This window comes from Delphinapterus leucas, chromosome 13 (assembly GCF_059928025.1).
Source record: "Delphinapterus leucas isolate spDelLeu-1000000601 "Yukka" chromosome 13, BTC_Dleu_Yukka2, whole genome shotgun sequence".
In the NCBI taxonomy this organism is placed as follows: Eukaryota; Metazoa; Chordata; class Mammalia; order Artiodactyla; family Monodontidae; genus Delphinapterus; species Delphinapterus leucas.
In genome coordinates this window covers 13242954-13263989 of record NC_143141.1, presented here as the reverse complement: position 1 = coordinate 13263989, position 21036 = coordinate 13242954, and the positions used below count along the sequence as shown (strand labels likewise).

General features: G+C 39.0%; 1 protein-coding gene across 4 annotated transcripts in view; it reads left to right on the top strand.

The window, feature by feature from the left end:
• RPIA (ribose 5-phosphate isomerase A) overlaps positions 1–21036 on the top strand; it is a 155710-nt gene that overhangs the window by 83137 nt on the left and 51537 nt on the right. The window contains exon 9 of one of the 4 annotated variants that reach the window (XM_089922832.1): positions 1–21036. This exon is cut by the window's left edge and continues 32349 nt beyond it. The exons of the other annotated variants lie outside the window; for them this stretch is intronic. The gene's annotated coding sequence lies outside the window, so the exon portion shown is untranslated. 4 annotated transcript variants of the gene reach the window in all.

Sequence of the window (21036 nt, the reverse complement as noted above, 5' to 3'; positions counted from 1 at the left end):
AAAGGCTCATCTCTATTCCTTGAACCGCAAATTTCATGGCCCTTTAAAGTGAAGTGAGGAGAAAGGGTAAATATTTAATCAATCTTGTAATTGGCGTGGCTGGGAATTTGGATAAGTACTAGACAAGGAGTAGCTGACGAAATTAATACCAGAAACCAGGAGGAGTCTACCCAAATGTAAGGCACATACACCGGGATACATCAACCTAGGGAAAAACCAAGATCGCAAAAATAACCACGCACAACGTATCATTGACACTTGTCTCTGCCCAGGATATCATATCTTCCACTTCTATGAAAAAGAATATTCTTCACATCCCTCATTATTTCTTGCATCGCACAGGCATCTCATGAGGGATCGCACTCACCGCTGCACTCTCCGTGATTAACAAGTGTCTGGCATACACTTGGTGTCCAATACATGTTTACCCAAATGAATGAGTGAAATGAACAAGGATTGTTCAGCAGTCACATGGTACTTGCTGTTTTCTCCTCTCTTGCTCTGGCGCGCCATCTGGTGATCACTTTCGGTAATTTCTGAAGCCCTGAAAACTGCTTCTGAAGGTGGTGCCTTAACTGGGACTGTCTGGGCTGCAGCTGAGCCTGGGACCATGTTAGACTGAATAGTATATAGGCTTAGTGTGATCTTGGAGGGTCTTTGTAGAGCCTTGCCTCCCAATTAAAGTACTTCCATTACGTTTCCTGAGGCACTTGGCAAAACCTTCGTAAACCAGGAAAATTGTTTGCACAGTTGCCATCTGTTTCCCTTAAGTCAGAGGAGACATTTTAATGCATTTTCTGAAATCCAGTGACAGAATGAAAAATGAGTCTGTGCAGCATGAAAACACGTTTCTTTCTTCAGCGTGACAGCTGCTCCGGAACTCAGTCAGGATACAAACATCACATTTAATATAGAAAAGAGCCTTAACTATTGACTTTTATAACTGAGGAAACAAAGGCCCCTTAATGATACTGAGGTTGTAGGAGCACAGTCAGGGTCTAAACCTTTGCCTTCTAAGAACCAGTTTGTGATTTCCACTAAACGCTGCTAGTTGGAATAATCTTCAGCCTGATACGTGTATTAACTAAGAGCAGTGATAGCTACTCTAATAGATACGATCCAAAGCTTCAGTGACTTAATGCACTGGAAATTGGTTTTTCACTTGTGTGAAGTTCTAATTGGCAGTGGAGGGTAGGGTTTCTGTCTCATGCTGTCTCGGAGGAACACAGGCTGACGAAGGCCATCTTCGGCTTAAAGCTCCTGTAATGAGTTGCAAGACTACTGATTAGGAAAGGAAAATTGACCTCACAGTCAGCCACTGAATCGGGCTGGAGTTCCAGGCTAGAATGGAGGCTTTGTGGATGGTGAGCTTTACACATAATGAAGTTCTCCATTGCTGCCTAAGAGATTTTGGCTGTTGAAGGAGAGGGTAAAACTCGAGTGACCCAAACTCTCCAGGTAGGTAGGCAATCACTTTGGTAAAGTGCTATTTATCATACTTCCCACATCCTGCCTTACATCATGGAATTTTATAATCATATTTGAACAGCTTGAAATACTTCTGTATTCGCCATCGTGCCTCTATACTGAGTACTCAGTGATGGCTCTTCAAACTGAATTTGATAAATATGTATATTTGGGAATATGTCACATTGAAACTACTTGGATATATAATTTAATTAGAAAAATTAGAATGTTTATGGATAAATCAACAAGTATCTCCTCCCTCCCTCCCTCCCTTCCTTCCTTCCTTTTTTCTCCACACTAGTATTGCTGGGGTCCACTGTTGTGCAGACAGCGGTAACATAATGTCATGAGGTATGACAAAATATGTACAGATCCTTGAAGAACATGGAGAACCACATATCTTATCAAATATTCTCTAGATGGGTGCAGGGTCTCTCCTGCCCAGTGCCATGCAGGCTTCATCCCAAGGGCTGCCACATCCTATTTATACCTCCCAGAGCAGTAGGGCAGTGACTGAGGTGGGGAGAGAGATTGTAGCACTTAGATTTACATGGAATAATTAAACAGAAAGGAGATGACAAATACAGAAAGTTCTTTCTTCTGGACAGGTCTTTACTATTATAGCCTTAGAAAAATTACTGCTGATTATTTTGTCTTTTTGTGAGATTGACTCCTTCTCATAGTCTTGGCAAAGTGATCTACTGATTCAATACAATTCCTATCAAAATTTCAATAGCATTTTCCACAAAAATATAAAAAACAATCCTAAAATTTGTATGGAAACACAAAGACCCCCAAACAGCCAAAGCAATCTTGAAAAAGAGAAATAAAACTGGAGGCATAATACTTCCTGACTTCAAACTATAATACAAAGCTTTAGTAGTCAGAACAGTATGGTATTGGCATAAAAAGACAACAATACAAAACAAAACAAAAACAAACTATATGGAGCTAGAATGAGATTGTTTTATAGAGTCCCTACATTTTAACTGGTTCACATCCTCAACTTGAAACCTGGGAAATTTAAACGACTGGACACCTTGTTATTTTTAAGGCATTCAGCAACAACATTTAATTATTAAAACACTTAATGTTCTTAACAAACAATATTTAATTGTTAAGGAACTGATGATTCAGTTCCTAGAGCAGGAATCCTGTCATGGGTGGATGGGCAAGGGTACCACCCTCTCTACTTTGCCCTCCAGTGACCTGGCAGCTGAACTGCTAAGTCACCTTTTACAGGGAATGGGTTTTTGCTTTCTTGTCAAGAACAAGATAGGTGCTTAGTAAATATAAGGTGCCTTCAGCTTTTACTATATGAGTAGTTATGCATATAAATTTATTAAAAGCCCTGTATATTCAGTTGTCTTCACTATTGAACTGTGGATGTATATTTGGACCATTGAATATTCCACCTAAAGCTGATACTGGTTCCTTGTTTTATTGTTGCTGCTATTTTTTGTTTTTGAACGCTTAAAAAATATACAAGGTGACTTCCACTTCCCAAAAGAAAGAAGTACTTTTCCTTATTCCTCCCACCAAGTACAGCTAAAAACCCCAGGCATCTTGTTAAAAAAAATAATACTCTGAAAGATGATGTTATGGGGTGGATTGTGTTCCTCCCAAGAGACACGTTGAAGTCCTAACACCCAGTACCTTAGAATGTGACTTAATTTGGAAATAAGGTTGTTGCAGATATAATTAATTAAATTAAGATAAGGTTATACTGGAAAAGGATTGGTCCCTAATCCAATACAACTGGTGTTCTTATAAAAAGAAGAAAATACACAGAAACCCAGATGGGAGAATGCCATGTGATGACAGGCAGAAATGGAAGTGATGCAGCTGCAAACCACAGAATGCTAAAGATTGACAGCTACTGCCAGGATCTAGGAAGAGGTAAGGGAAGATTGTCCCTGACAGGTTCCAGAGGGAGCATGGCCCTGCCCACACCCTCTTTGGAGCTTCTAGCCTCCAGAATTGTGAGAGAATAAGTATCTGTTATAAAAGTCACCCAGTTTGTGGCTTTAAAAGGCACCCAGTTTTTGGTACTTTGTTATGGCGACCCTAGGAAATTAACACAGGTAGAGAGAATAAGGCAGACCATGTAGGGGTCTTGGGATCTGAAAAATGACAGAAAACTGCCTAGGTTTTCTTTTTGCCTCATATATCACAGAGCAGGTGTTGGAGAAACTAGCAACTTGGGAACACAAATGGGCTTAGACAAGAAAGAGCCTTAACAAATGCTGGCTCTTTCTTGCCAAAGGACTAGGAAAGGGGCAGCCTAGAAAGACAGAAAACTTTTAGACAATAACCACAGAGACAGGCAAATGTCACAGAAAAGACAGTGGCCCCACCTCCACCCACACCGGTAAAGTCCAAGTGGTTCTGCCTGGAACACTGGAAAAGTCATCTTGTGATAAGTAGGGTGAAGGTCACGAACTAGGGTGAGGGGGCAGGAGGGAAAGGAGCCTGTTCCATCCCTGAGTCCCCTGCCCCAGGTTCTGTGAGAAAAGAACACTCCCTCATGTTATAAAGATTCCCTGTTTAGACTCCAACTGTGTGCAGCCAAGTGAAATTCTAACAGATACAGCTTTCTAATACTTTCTCTTAGAGTTTTACATCGAGGACAATAAATGTGTTTGGGTTCTTTCTTCATGTTCAGTCTTTAATTTTGGTTTCAAGATTATCCTAGCCTCATGACATGATTTATAGTTCTAAATACTGGTAGTTTACTCTTTTTTACTATTCCCTGGACAATTTTCATAAAATACAGGGTTTTGGGGTTTTTTTTTTTGAGGTTTTGGTAAAACTTAACCATACAGTTATCTGGACCTGGACTTTGACCGAAGCGAAATTTCTGTAACAACATATTTAGAGAGAATCAACGAATTTGAATAGAAACTGGTTATTAGATATGTTAGGGAATTGCTCATAATTCTGTATTATAGTGGCATGGTGGCTGCTTGGGGAAAGGTCCTCATCAGTGAGCAGTGTACTGAAATTCTTAATGGTTTCGCTTCAAAATACTCCAATGTATGTGTGTTTTATATATCTTTGTATAAGGTTGACCATTTCTATAAACATTAAAAATGAAAATAATTTAAAAGAAACAGTGTCACATTGCTGACTGTGACTCGCCTCACGCTGAAGTCAGGGTGCAGTTATGAAGTTCTGTCAGTAGATAGCAATGCTGTATAAGCCAACAAGACTGCAAATGGCCACCTAGTCTTCCCTGGATCCCTGAGGTTGCAAGATAACAAAAGCAGTATTACAAGCCACGTCAGATTTTATTGTCTTTAGTCAAAAAGTCATGGTAAGATTTGCAGAGAAAAAAAGCAGGTACAGAGCAATCTTAAATTATTTTAAAAACCATACGAGATTTATGAATGTTTTATGGAGAATTTAGGTAGAAAAGTAAAATAAAACAAAACCCCTATACACCAGTAAACTTATTACCCCTATATAAATATTTTGGTCTCTTTGTGTGTCTCTCTTTCTTCCTTTTTCTCTACCTCTATCTCTCTTATCTCCATATCTGTAGTTTAACATATGTATGTATATTTTAATTTAACATATATGTATTATATACATATTTGCATACTTTTGACTATGATTCTGAGCCTTGCTTTTAAAAATTGTATAATAATGACCACCACTTTTAGTTCAGTCTATAGAAAGAGCTGCATATCTTAAGAGATTTTCTGACTGTAATATAGGCTATATTTCATAGATCATGAAATATTTGGTCAACTAATACCATTGTATTTCAACTTAAGTTAACTTAGGTTATATAAGATAGCTCTAAGGAGTGGCTGTGGAATATGATGTATAGAAATAATATAGACCCTGTCACTAGGCCAACCTGGGTTAGAATACTTTCTTGTGTAATTGTGGACAAATTATTCTTTTTGACCCCAATTTTGTTATCAGAAAAATGATCCTGTAATATGAGAATCCTTAGGCAGTAATGAAGTCTAAAATTAGACAAACAATGTAAAAGAGCTAGTTTCCATTCTTAGGATTTTCTCTTTGATTTTATCATTAACTCATTGGTTTGTTTTTTTTTTTAACATCTGTATTGGAGTATAATTGCTTTACAATGGTGTGTTAGTTTCTGCTTATAAGAAAGTACATCCGTTATACATATACATATGTTCCCATATCTCTTCCCTCTTGCGTCTCCCTCCCTCCCACCCTCCCTATCCCAGCCCTCTAGGTGGTCACAAAGCACCGAGCTGATCTCCCTGTGCTATGCGGCTGCTTCCCACTAGCTATCTATTTTACGTTTGGTAGTGTATCTATGTCCATACCACTCTCTCACTTTGTCACAGCTTACCCTTCCCCCTCCCCATATCCTCAAGTCCATTCTCTAGTAGGTCTGCATCTTTATTCCCGTCTTGCCCCTAGGTTCTTCATGACCTTTTTTTTTTTTCTTAGATTCCGTATATATGTGTTAGCCGTATTTCTTTTTCTCTTTCTGACTTACTTCACTCTGTATGACAGACTCTAGGTCCATCCACCTCACTACAAATAACTAAATTTCGTTTCTTTTTGTGGCTGAGTAATATTCCATTGTATATATGTGCCACATCTTCTTTAGCCATTCATCTGTCGATGGACACTTAGGTTGCTTCCGTGTCCTGGCTATTGTAAATAGAGCTGCAATGAACATTTTAGTACATGACTCTTTTTGAATTCTGGTTTTCTCAGGGTATATGCCCAGTGGTGGAATTGCTGGGTCGTATGGTAGTTCTATTTTTAGTATTTTAAGGAACCTCCATACTGTTCTCCATAGTGGCTGTATCAATTTACATTCCCACCAACAGAGCAAGAGGTTCCCTTTTCTCCACACCGTCTCCAGCATTTATTGTTTCTAGATTTTTTGATAATAGCCATTCTGACCGGTGTGAGATGATATCTCATTGTAGTTTTGATTTGCATTTCTCTAATAATTAATGATGTTGAGCATTCTTTCATGTATTTGTTGGCAATCTGTATATCTTCTTTGGAGAAATGTCTATTTAGGTCTTCTGCCCATTATTGGATTGGGTTGTTTGTTTTTTTGATATTGAGCTGCTTGTAAATTTTGGAGATTTAATCCTTTGTCAGTTGCTTCATTTGCAAATACTTTCTCCCATTCTGAGGGTTGTCTTCTGATCTTGTTTATGGTTTCCTTTGCTGTGCAAAAGCTTTGAAGTTTCATTAGGTCCCATTTGTTTATTTTTGTTTTTATTTCCATTTCTGTAGGAGGTGGGTCAAAAAAGATCTTGCTGTGGTTTATGTCATAGAGTGTTCTGCCTATGTTTTCCTCTAAGAGTTTGATAGTGTCTGGCCTTACATTTAGGTCCATAATCCAATTTGAGTTTATTTTTGCATATGGTGTTAGGGAGTGTTCTAATTTCATACTTTTACATGTACCTGTCCAGTTTTCCCAGCACCACTTATTGAAGAGGCTGTCCTTTCTCCACTGTATATTCTTGCCTCCTTTATCAAAGATAAGGTGACCATATGTGCGTGGGTTTATCTCTGGGCTTTCTATCCAGTTCCATTGATCTATATTTCTGTTTTTGTGCCAGTACCATACTGTCTTGATTACTGTAGGTTTGTAGTATAGTCTGAAGTCAGGGAGCCTGATTCCTCCAGCTCCATTTCTCGTTCTCAAGATTGCTTTGGCTCTTTGGGGCCTTTTGTGTTTCCATACAAATTGTGAAATTTTTTGTTCTAGTTCTGTGAAAAATGCCACTGGTAGTTTGATAGGGATCGCATTGAATCTGTAGATTGCTTTGTGTAGTATAGTCATTTTCACAATGTTGATGCTTCCAATCCAAGAACATGGTATATCTCTCCATCTATTTGTATCATCTTTAATTTCTTTCATCAGTGTCTTATAATTTTCTGCATACAGGTCTTTTGTCTCCTTAGGTAGGTTTATTCCTAGATATTTTATTCTTTTTGTTGCAATGGTAAATGGGAGTGTTTTCTTAATTTCACTTTCAGATTTTTCATCATTAGTGTATAGGAATGCCAGAGATTTCTGTGCATTAATTTTGTATCCTGCGACTTTACCAAATTCATTGATTAGCTCTAGTAGTTTTCTGGTAGCATCTTTAGGATTCTCTATGTGTAGTATCATGTCATCTGCAAAGAGTGACAGTTTTACTTCTTCTTTTCCAATTTGGATTCCTTTTATTACCTTTTCTTCTCTGATTGCTGTGGCTAAAACTTTCAAAACTATGTTGAATAAGAGTGGTGAGAGTGGGCAACGTTTTCTTGGTCCTGATCTTAGTGGAAATGGTTTCAGTTTTTCCTCATTGAGGACGATGTTGGCTGTGGGTTTGTCATATATGGCCTTTATTATGTTGAGGAAAGTTCCCTCTATGCCTACATTCTGAAGGGTTTTTATCATATATAGGTGTTGAATTTTGTTGAAAGCTTTCTCTGCATCGATTGAGATGATCATATGGTTTTTCTCCTTCAATTTGTTAATATGGTGTATCACATGGATTGATTTGCATGTATTGAAGAATCCTTGCATTCCTGGAATAAACCCCACTTGATCATAGTGTATGATCCTTTTAATGTGCTGTTGGATTCTGTTTGCTAGTATTTTGTTGAGGATTTTTACATCTATGTTCATCAGTGATATTGGCCTGTAGTTTTCTTTCTTTGTGACATCTTTGTCTGGTTTTGGTATCAGGGTGATGGTGGCCTCGTAGAATGAGTTTGGGAGTGTTCCTCCCTCTGCTATATTATGGAAGAGTTTGAGAAGGATAGGTGTTAGCTCTTCTCTAAGTGTTTGATAGAATTTGCCTGTGAAGCCATCTGGTCCTGGGCTTTTGTTTGTTGGAAGATTTTTAATCACACTTTTAATTTCAGTGCTTGTGATTGGTCTGTTCATATTTTCTATTTCTTCCTGATTCAGTCTCGGCAGGTTGTGCATTTCTAAGAATTTGTCCATTTCTTCCAGGTTGTCCATTTTATTGGCATAGAGTTGCTTGTAGTAATCTCTCATGATCTTTTGTATTTCTGCAGTGTCAGTTGTTACTTCTCCTTTTTCATTTCTAATTCTATTGATTTGAGTCTTCTCCCTTTTTTTCTTGATGAGTCTGGCTAATGGTTTATCAATTTTGTTTATCTTCTCAAAGAACCAGCTTTTAGTTTTTTTGTTTTGTTTTGTTTTGTTTTTGCGGTACACGGGCCTCTCACTGTTGTGGCCTCTCCTGTTGCGGAGCACAGGCTCCGGACGCACAGGCTCAGTGGCCATGGCTCATGGGCCCAGCCGCTCCGCGGCACGAGCCCGTGTCCCCTGCATTGGGAAGCGAACTCTCAACCACTGCGCCACCAGGGAAGCCCACATTTATTAATATTATTTATCTTCTTTATACCACTGAGCTATGGGGACATATCTGAATTTGTACTTAAGATTTGTACTAATACGAGTTGTATCATTTAAGAGTAAAATTTTTTCTGTATTGTGGGGAGGAGGTTCTTGATCACTGATCACAGTTTTGTTAAGGAGAAGCTTATGTCACACACTTTTCACAGTATTATATATGTATAGGGTAAATAGTCTCATACCCAGACAAACCAACAGGTCACATAGACCATACTACTAGTAAGACAGATTTGAAGCCTAGTATGGTCACTTTTCATTCGTTTGTCAAATGATTGCTATATAGTTAATGCAATTTGCTCGTTTTTCTGTTTAATCTATGACTTGATGAAGTTTTCTTGCTATGAATCCAAACTTGCTGATGATTCTTGGAAGCACATTCAAGTAGGGTTTGGTCCGTCCCCTGTCTTAAAATTCTGAGAGCTGGGGAACTAGTGATGATGCTGGGTTGTCTGCGGTCCTATCATTAGAGTGATATTTTGCTCTCTTCAGAGTTCAGAACATGCTTTTCTTGCTGTCTCTCCAACTAAGGCAGGGTTTTTCAGGTATGACACAACACCAGAAACTGCAAGGAATTCTATAACCTCCTTCAACTTAGAACCTATGGATACTGAGGCCAGAGAGGCTTTCTCTTTGACTCTCTGATGCTCTTGATAAGATAAATTATTAGCAGTACCAATGAGAGATGCTATGAAGTAGAAGAGCAATAAAAATATGCAAGGTCATGATTTGTAAAGAAAGGACCAGGCACTGGTTATCTGTCATCACCAACTGCTCACCTCCAGCTAAGCACTTATGAATGTTCTGTCCCACAATTTCCATCAAGGCCAGCCAAAGTCAGAAATTTTCTCTCTCTACATCTGAGAAGTATCAGCCACCTTCCTAACTCTATTTGCTATTACATGCTAGATGCTCTCTGCATTGCACACATCACTGCTCTCTATTTCCTCTCAACCCAAGCTATTCTCCTCTAGAAGTTAAGGTCTTCCTTAGACCAAATGTTCATGTATACCCTTGCATCTACTATGTTCCCTAAACCTGCATATTCTACCATACTATCACCAAATCTTTTCCAGATCTTAAGAGAACATAGTTTTCAATGTTTGCATTTAGGACATTAGAGCCCAAGCATGATGAGGAAGCAACCACATAGGAAAATGAAGGGGGAAGACCCTTGTGGGGTTTGGAGCCCATAATATGGAAAGGGCATCTGTGTGGGGTGGAGCTGGAAGTGCAACATGGGTTGCTGGGGCTAGAGCAGGGAATGATGGCACTATTTTCCCAGTTTGGGTGTGCCAGCTGGTGGGTGGTTGGGAGGATGTTCACGTGGGTGGGGGCCCACAGTGCAGAAGTCAGAGCCCAGACTGGGTGAGGAGCCCACCCATGCAGGAGGCACAAAATGGTGGTGGCTGTGCAAGGGCTATCAGAGCTGGAGCAAGGTATATGTGTGTGTGGGGAGGGAGGTGGAGTTGTCTGCACAGGAGGTGGAAGGGACGGCCACCACCGGAGATTGATTTCAAATCAATTTGATCAAGTAGTTTGATCAAGTAATTAAACGCAACAATGATACTTGGAGTCAAATTATCAGCGTTAGAGAAAGAGTCATGAATAATCGAAGGAGAGTATTAGAATAAACTCTATGGTGTAGATTGGAATTGGAGATAGTGTAAACCCTTGGGCTTTTGTAGATACAGATATGAATGTGCACGTGTATATACATGTGTGTGTGTAGATAGATAGATGATAGATAGATAGATAGATAGATAAATTTTCCCTAAGCTGGAAGCAGTGACACCCCGGTCCCAAATAGCATCCATAGTGCTCAAATCTTGGTGTCTAAATACCATTCTCCACTAAAAGGAACCAATAATTCTTGGAGAAATGTCTGATTCTGGATTTAGGACAGGAAAAAAGCCAGATGAGCCTGGACCATCTAGTTCCAGAAACTAAAGAAATGCTCAAAGAATGATGGGGTTGTGGCAGAAGGAAATAGAAGCCAACTTCAATGGTTCACCAACTGGCCAAATCTGGGAAACTTTGAGTACCAAAATAATTAATGATGGTAACATATTATAGCCCATTGATGAAAATAGGAATCCATGAGTTCATATTGATGTTTTGATGAGGAATAGGGATTCATATAGTATCAAAGAACTTATTCATACGTTCTTATTAAGTACAAAGGGGCAAAAGTAACTATGCCTCAGAGGTCTGGGAGACACTACCTTCATTCAAGGTTCTAAGGAAACATCATCAGTAATGGGACAGATTGAAATCATGCACCACCTGATAGGATGCAGTGACTAGAGCAGAACATTGCTTCTGGATATTGCTGTACGTTATGGGCTGAATCATAACCCCCAAATTCATATGTTGTAATAGCCAGTGGTAATTACCTCAGAATGTAACTGTATTTGAAAATAGGATCATTAAAGAGGTAATTAAGTTAAAATGAGAGGTGACCACTAATCCTGTATGTCTGGTGTCCTTAAAGAAGGAGAAATTGGAACACAGACACACACACATAGGGAAGTGCATGTAAAGACACAGAGGGAAGACGGCAATTTGCAAGCCAAGGAGTGAGGCTCTGAATTAAGGATTACAAGAGGAATATGTAAGTGCCTCAAGGAGGAGTCACTATAAATCTGAGGCACAAAAAGAATAAGTGGATGTCTCTTTCATCTAGGAAAACTTCATTTTTCAAGAAAAAATGGAGAAGGGTAAAATGGAGGAAGGTTCCCTTTACGAGACATGAGTATTAAACATAAAGTGCTCTTCTAAAACCAGATCCAGGTCATTTTTGTATACAGTGTATTGATTTTTGTCACCAACCTGTGTCTTGTGTAGTTTCATGCTGCAGAGACATGATGAACTGAAAGACCACTGTTTGTAATCAGGAGATGATTCGAATATCTGACAATCAATGAGACTACAATTGACTTTATTTTCCCAGGAAACACAAGTGTTAAACTGCACTGATTTTTTCCGCTTTCCTCTGACTCTTTTTTATGATGCAGGATGAGGATAAAATAAGTGCACCTGCACATTCATTGCCCCATTCACCCTGTGTGATGACATTTCTTCAGGGGAGGAATCTCAGAGGGAGAGGCCAGGAAGAACAGCAGAAAGCTTATTTCTTTATTATCTGTCCCTCCCATTAGACTGAAAGCTCTCTGAGGTCAAGTGTTCTGATGGAGTTGTTCAAAATGTCCTGTGCCTAGGAGAGTTCATGATACTGTTTGCTATTTGTGTAATTCTATATATATATATTTCATTTGGAGTAGGAATAAATAAAGAACTGCTCTAGCAGTGCTTGGGAGCTGAAGCTATTTACTTTAGGTCAGAGAAAGAAATCTGAGAGGACTTAAAATGATATTTGAGAAACTAACTGATTGACCTAAAGATTAGTAACAAGGGTGGTTCACTGGTATGTGGTGATTCGTTTTCTAATACAGCATATGTGTTGAGGGAAATATGAGAGATTTAATTTGGATGTATTGAGAGCTTATGAGCTGTCCAAGAGGAACTTCAAATATGAATTTAAAATTGTAAAGAGAATCTGAGATAGATACAAATGTGTGCATAATATCTTCATTCTATTCAGTGACATGACTATATTTTATATACTGATGCCATATTTATATGTTTTAAGTAAGTCCTGTAGACATACTCACAATTAATTTATTTATTATAAGTTAATTAATGTTTCCAAGTTTCCTTCAACCATTTTGAAAAAGTACAGCTGTATTAAGAAAATTTTACATTTGGGAATTTCGGCGAATTGTATTGAAAATCACAGTTTTAAGTTAGTTTCTGGGCCTCTTTTAGGCATACAATCACATTTCCTGGGGTAGTGATATTTTTGTCTCCTTATTTTCATTATTTGTCTTTACAACTGACTGCACAGGCACTTCTGATTTCATGCTCTGATGCTTTGCATAGGCTCCTGGAACCCTAGGCTGGCTGGTCAGGCTCTATTCATGGGGTTTCCTGGAAATGGGGCCTGAGCGCATCAGACGGGTGGGCAGCATCAAGATGATGCCAGAGCCACGACTTCTCATCTTCCTGGTTCTCTGGGTCTCAGGGGAGAGATTTAAAGGAGAAATATCTTTATAAAACAAAAAATTGATTTTACAATGCAGAATGAATAAACCATTTTACCTAAAACAGCGTGATTAGGTTTGACAGAGAACAAACCGTACATTTTTAAGATATATATTTTAATATATTTATGATGCAATATATGGTCACTGGTCCATTGTGATTGCAGGTGTCTCTGGGGCCATCGTGATGACCCAGTCTCCAAGCTCCCTGGCTGTGTCCACAGGGGAGAGGGTCACCATCAACTGCAGGTCCAGCCAGAATCTTTTATACTCCAACCAGAAAACCTATTTTGCCTGGTACCAGCAGAAACCAGAACAGCCTCCTGAGCTGCTCACCTCCTGGGCATCCATCCAGGCGTCTGGGAGCCCTGGTTGATTTAGTGGCAGAGAGTCCACGACAGATTTCCCTCTCACCATAGGCAGCGTCCGGCCTGAAGATGTGGCAGTCTAGTATTGCCAGCAGTATTATAGCAAGCCTCTTACAGTGCTTCAGCCTCAAACATAAACCTCCTCCCTTAGCCATAGGAGAAGCTATGTCTCCTCTACATTGTTCAAAATCTCTTTTTATTTTTTATTCAAAATTCTTTTATACAGCAGTTTCTTATTAGTCATCAATTTTATACACATCAGTGTATACATGTCAATCTCAATCGCCCAGTTCATCCCACCACCACCACCACCACCTCCCGCCGCTTTCCCCGCTTGGCGTCCATACGTTTGTTCTCTACATCTGTGTCTCAATTTCTGCCCTGCAAACCGGTTCACCTGTACCATTTTTCTAGATTCCACATATATGCGCTAGTATATGATATTTCTTTTTCTCTTTCTGACTTACTTCACTCTGTATGACTGTCTCTAGATTCATCCACGTCTCTACAAATGACCCAATTTTGCTCCTTTTTATGACTGAGTAATATTCCATTGTATATATGTACCACTTCTTCTTTATCCATTCGTCTGTCGATGGACATTTAGGTGGCTTCCATGACGTGGCTATTGTAAATAGTGCTGCAGTGAACACTGGGGTGCATGTGTCTTTTTGAATTATGGTTTTCTCTGGGAATATGCCCAGTAGTGGGATTGCTGGATCATATGGTAATTCTATTTTTAGTTTTTTAAGGAACCTCCATACTGTTCTCCATAGTGGCTGTATCAATTTACATTCCCACCAACAGGGCAAGAGGGTTCCCTTTTCTCCACACCCTCTCCAGCATTTGTTGTTTGTAAATTTTCTGATGATGCCCATTCTAACTGGTGTGAGGTGATGCCTCATTGTAGTTTTGATTTACACTTCTCTAATAATTAGTGATGTTGAGCAGCTTTTCATGTGCTTCTTGGCCATCTCTACGCCTTCTTTGGAGAAATGTCTATTTAGGTCTTCTGCCCATTTTTGGATTGGGTTCTTTGTTTCTTTAATATTGAGCTGCATGAGCTGTTTATATATTTTGGAGATTAATCCTTTGTCCATTAATTCATTTGCAAATATTTTATCCCATTCTGAGGGTTGCTTTTCATCATGTTTATGGTTTCCTTTGCTGTGCAAAAGCTTTGAAGTTTCATTAGGTCCCATTTGTTTATTTTTGTTTTTATTTCCATTTCTCTAGGAGGTGGATCAAAAAAGATCTTGCTGTGGTTTATGTCACAGTGTTCCTCCTATGTTATCCTCTAAGAGTTTTATAGTGTCCAGTCTTACATTTAGGTCTCGAATCCATTTTGAGTTTATTTTTGTGTATGGTGTTAGGGAGTGTTCTAATTTCATTCTTTTACATGTAGCTGTCCAGTTTTCCCAGCACCACTTATTGAAGAGATTGTCTTTTCTCCATTGTATATCCTTGCCTCCTTTGTCATAGATTAGTTGACCATAGGTGCGTGGGTTTATCTCTGGGCTTTTTATCTTGTTCCATTGATCTATATTTCTGTTTTTGTGCCAGTACCATATTGTCTTGATTACTGTAGCTTTATAGTATAGTCTGAAGTCAGGGAGCCTGATTCCTCCAGCTCCATTTTTTTTCCCTCAAGACTGCTTTGGCTATTTGGAGTCTTTTGTGTCTCCATACAAATTTTAAGACTTTTTGTTCTAGTTCTGTAAAAAATGCCATTGGTAATTTGATAGGGATTGCATTGAATCTGTAGATTGCTTTGGGTAGTGTAGTCATTTTCACAATATTGATTCTTCAAAGCCAAGAACATGGTATATCTTTCCATCTGTTGATATTATCTTTAATTTCTTTCATCAGTGTCTTATAGTTTTCTGCATACAGGTCTTTTGTCTCCCTAGGTAGGTTTATTCCTAGGTATTTTATTCTTTTTGTTGCAATGGTAAATGGGAGTGTTTCTATAATTTCTCTTTCAGATTTTTCACCATTAATGTATAGGAATGCAAGATATTTCTGTGCATTAATTTTGTATCCTGCAACTTTACCAAATTCATTGATTAGCTCTAGTAGTTTTCTGGTGGCACTTTTAGGATCCTCTATGTATAGTATCATGTCATCTGCAAAGAGTGACAGTTTTATTTCTTCTTTTCCAATTTGTATTCCTTTTATTTCTTTTTCTTCTCTGATTGCCGTGCTAGGATTTCCAAAAATATGTTGAATAATAGTGGTGAGAGTGGACATCCTTTTCTCGTTCCTGATCTTAGAGGAAATGCTTTCAGTTTTCACCATTGATAATGATTTTTGCTGTGGGTTTGTCGTATATGGCCTTTATTATGTTGACGTAGGTTCCCTCTATGCCCATTTTCTGGAGAGTTTTTATCATAAATGGGTGTTGAATTTTGTCAAAAGCTTTTCCTGCATCTGTTGAGATGATCATATGGTTTTTATTCTTCAATTTGTTAATATGGTGTATCACATTGATAGATTTGCATATGTTGAAGAATGCTTGCATTCCTGGGATAAATCCCACTTGATCGTGGTGTATGATCCTTTTAATGTGTTGTTGGATTCTGTTTGCTAGTATTTTGTTGAGGATTTTTGCATCTATATTCATCAGTGATATTGGTCTGTAATTTTCTTTTTTTGTAGTATCTTTGTCTGGCTTTGGTATCAGGGTGATGGTGGCCTCATAGAATGTGTTTGGGAGTGTTCCTTCCTCTGCAATTTTTTGGAAGAGTTGGAGAAGGATGGGTGTTAGCTCTTCTCTAAGTATTTGATAGAATTCACCTGTGAAGCCATCTGGTCTTGGACTTTTGTTTGTTGGAAGACTTTTAATCACAGTTTCAATTTCATTACTTGTGATTTTTCTGTTCACATTTTCTGTTTCTTCCTGGTTCAGTCTTGGAAGGTTATACCTTTCTAAGAATTTGTCCGTTTCTTCCAGGTTGTCCATTTTATTGGCATAGAGTTGCTTGTAGTAGTCTCTTAGGATGCTTTGTATTTCTGCGGTGTCTGTTGTAACTTCTCCTTTTTCAATTCTAATTTTATTAATTTGAGTCCTCTCCCTCTTTTTCTTGATGAGTCTGGCTAATGGTTTATCAATTTTGTTTATCTTCTCAAAGAACCAGCTTTTAGTTTTATTGATCTTTGCTATTGTTTTGTTTGTTTCTATTTCATTTATTTCTGCTCTGATCTTTACGATTTCTTTCCTTCTGTTAACTTTGGGTTTTGTTTGTTCTTCTTTCTCTAGTTCCTTTAGGTGTAAGGTTAGATTGTTTACTTGAGATTTTTCTTGTTTCTTGAGGTAGGCTTGTATAGCTATGAACTTCCCTCTTAGAACTGCTTTTGTTGCATCCCATAGGTTTTGGATCATCGTGTTTTCATTGTCATTTGTCTCTAGGTATTTTTTGATTTCCTCTTTGATTTCCTCAGTGATCTCTTGGGTATTTAGTAACGTATTGTTTAGCCTCCATGTGTTTGTGTTTTTTACGTTTATTTCCCTGTAATTCATTTCTAATCTCATAGCGTTGTGGTCAGAAAAGATGCTTGATATGATTTCAATTTTCTTAAATTTACTGAGGCTGATTTGTGACCCAAGATGTGATCTATCCTGGAGATTATTCCGTGCACACTTGAGAAGAAAGTGTAAACTCTGTTTTTGGATGGAATGTCCTATAAATATCAATTAAATCTATCTGGTCTATTGTGTCATTTAAAGCTTCTGTTTCCTTATTTATTTTCATTTTGGATGATCTGTCCATTGGTGTAAGTGAGGTGTTAAAGTTCCCCACTATTACTGTGTTACTTTCGATTTCCTCTTTTATAGCTGTTAGCAGTTGCCTTATGTATTGAGGTGCTCCTATGTTGGGTGCATATATATTTATAATTGGTATATCTTCTTCTTGGATTGATCCCTTGATCATTATGTAGTGTCCTTCCTAGTCTCCTGTAACATTCTTTATTTTAAAGTCTATTTTATCTGACATGAGTATAGCTACTCCAGCTTTCTTTTGATTTCCATTTTCAGGGAATATCTTTTTCCATCCCCTCACTTTCAGTCTGCATGTGTCCCTAGGTCTGAAGTGGGTCTCTTGTAGACAGCATATATATGGTCTTGTTTTTGTATCCATTCAGCAAGCCTGTGTCTTTTGGTTGGAGCATTTAATCCATTCATGTTTAAGGTAATTATCGATATGTATGCTCCTATAACCATTTTCTTAATTGTTTTGGGTTTGTTTTTGTAGGTCCTTTTCTTCTCTTGTGTTTCCCACTTAGAGAAGTTCTTTTAGCATTTGTTGTAGAGCTGGTTTGGTGGTGCTGAATTCTCTTAGCTTTTGCTTGTCTGTAAAGCTTTTGATTTCTCCATCGGATCTGAATGAGATCCTTGCCAGGTAGAGTAATCTTGGTTGTAGGTTCTTCCCTTTCATCACTTTCAGTATATCATGCCACTACCTTCTGGCTTGTAGAGTTTCTGCTGAGAAATCAGCTGTTAACCTTATGGGAGTTCCCTTGTATGTTATTTGTTGTTTTTCCCTTGCTGCTTTCAATAATTTTTCTTTGTCTTTTTTTGCCAATTTGATTAGTATGTGTCTTGGCATGTTTCTCCTTGGGTTTATCCTGTATGGGACTCGCTGCACTTCTTGGACTTGGGTGGCTCTTTCCTTTCCATGTTAGGGAAATTTTCGTCTATAATCTCTTCAGATATTTTCTCGGGTCCTTTCTCTCTCTCTCTCCTCCTCCTGGGACCCCTATAATGCGAACGTTGTTGTGTTTAATGTTGTCCCAGAGGTCTCTTAGGCTGTCTTCATTTGTTTTCATTCTTTTTTCTTTATTCTGTTCCACAGCAGTGAATTCCACCGTTCTGTCTTCCAGGTCACTTATCCGTTCTTCTGCCTCAGTTATTCTGCTATTGATGCCTTCTAGTGTAGTTTTCATTTCAGTTATTTTATTCTTCCTCCCTGTTTGTTTGTTCTTTAATTCTTCTAGGTCTTTGTTAAACATTTCTTGCATCTTCTCGATCTTTGCCTCCATTCTTTTTCTGAGGTCCTGGATCATCTTCACTATCATTATTCTGAATTCTTTTTCTGTAATTGTTTTTCTCCACTTCATTTAGTTGTTTTTCTGGGGTTTTATCTTGTTCCTTCATCTGGTATATAGCTCCCTGCCTTTTCATCTTGTCTATCTTTCTGTGAATGTGGTTTTTGTTCCACAGGCTGCAGGATTGTAGTTCTTCTTGCTTCTGCTGTCTGCCCTCTGGTGGATGAGGCTATCTAAGAGGCTTGATGAGAGGGACTGGTGGTGGGTAGAGCTGACTGTTGCTCTGGTGGGCACAGCTCAGTAAAGCTTTAATCCACTTGACTGTTGGGGCTGGGTTCCCTCCCTGTTGGTTGTTTGGCCCCAGGCAACCCAACACTGGAGCCTACCTGGGCTCTTTGGTGGGGCTAATGACAGACTCTGGGAGGGCTCACGCCACGGAGTACTTCCCACAACTTCTGCTGCCAGTGTCCTTGTCCCCACGGTGAAACAGAGCCACCCCCCGCCTCTGCAGGAGACCCTCCAACACTAGCAGGCAGGTCCGGTTCAGTCTCCCCCGGGGTCACTGCTCCTTCCTCTGGGTCTCGATGCGCACACTACTTTGTGTGTGCTCTCCAAGAGTGGAGTCTCTGTTTCCCCCAGTCCTGTCGAAGTCCTGCAATCAATTCCCACTAGCTTCAAAGTCTGATTCTCTAGGAATTCCTCCTCCCATTGCCAGACCCCCCAGTTGGGAAACCTGACGTGGGGCTCAGGACCTTCACTCCTGTGGGTGGACTTCTGTGGTATAAGTGTTCGCCAGTCTGTGAGTCACCCATACAGCAGTTATGGGATTTGATTTTACTGTGATTGCGCCCCTCCTACCGTCTCACTGTGGCTTCTCCTTTGTCTTTGGATGTGGGGTATCTTTTTGGTGAGTTCCAGTGTCTTCCTGTCGGTGATTGTCCAGCAGCTATTTGTGATTCTGGTGTTCTCACAAGAGGGAGCGAGAGCACGTCCTTCTGCTCCGCCATCTTGGTTCCTCCTCCTCTGATAACACTCTTATCCATTGTTTGTAGATTTTTTGATGATGGCCATTCTGACCAGTGTGAGGTGATACCTCACTATTGTTTTGATTGGCATTTCTCTAATAATAAGTGATGTTGAGCATCTTTTCATGTGCTTTTTGGCCATCTGTGTGTCTTCTTTGGAGAAATGTCTATTTAGATCTTTAGCCCAGTTTTTGATTGGGTTTTCTTTTTTTTGATATTGAGCTGCTTGTTTGTTTTTTGTTTGTTTGTTTTTGTTTCACAATAAGTGGTGAGGAGCTATTAGATATGGAAATGTAAATCACATGAGGAATTTGAATGAAATTCTGACCCATCTAACGCCAGGCAAAAATATGAATTAGAGTATAGTCTTCATGTGAGAGGTAAAATACTGATGCTTCTTAGAAGAAAGTATAGGAAAATATCTTTAGGCCCTAAAGGTAGGCAAAAATTTATTGAACAGAACACACACATAAACACATGAAGCAAACACAAGAGAACAAAAGAGATAATAGAGTGCTTTATAATTAAGAATTTCAAATGATATATAATTTATATATTATATATGATTCATATTACATAAATATGCATAAACATGTATAGGTAGATGTATAAAGAGTCATTCAACATGATTGGTCATCAGGGAAATATAAATTTTAAATACAACATCACTTCAGGTTTACCAATACAGATTTTTTTAAAAAGTCTGACAATACCTCATATTGGAAAAGATTGCAGCAACCGGAACTTTTATACGTGGTTGATGGATTTTAATATGTTCACCATTTTGGAAAACTATTTTGCAGTTTTACCAAACCCATCCCCATCCTATGACCTGGCACTTCCACTCTTAGGAACGCACCCAAGGGAGATGAGTACGTAAGTCCACAAAAGACATTGAAAATATTCCAAAAACAGCTATATTCATAAAAGCTGAAAACAACTCCTTAATTAAAGAATGAATAAATTAATTTTGATATATTCATATATAAGACATTCTGCAGTGAAAGGGAACAAATTACTGCCACACCACCAACATAAATGACGCTTAAAATATATTGGTCGAATAATTGACAGGAAGGTAAAGAGATTCCGCATATGCCCCCAGCCCAACACATGTACAGCCGCCCCCATTATCAACATCACTCACTAAAGTGGTACATCTTACAATTGATGGACCTACACTGACACATCAAGATCATTGAAAGTCCATAATTTACCTTAGAGTTCACTCTTGGTGTTGTACATTCTGTGGGTTTGGACAAATGTATAATGAAATGTTATACATCACTTTAATATTATACAGAGTATTTTCATAGCCCTGAAAAATCTCTGTGTTCTGCCTTTTCATTTGTCCCCCACTGCACCCAATCTCTGGCAACCACTGACCTTTTTATTATCTCGTCTTTCCATTAAGAATGTCATATAGGGCTTCCCTGGTGGCGCAGTGGTTGAGAGTCCGCCTGCCGATGCAGGGGACACGGGTTCATGCCCTGGTCCGGGAGGATCCCACATGCCGCGGAGCGGCTGGGTCCATGAGCCATGGCCGCTGGGCCTGCGTGTCCAGAGCCTGTGCTCCGCAACGGGAGGGGCCGTGGCGGTGAGAGGCCCACATAACGAAAAAAAAAAAAAAA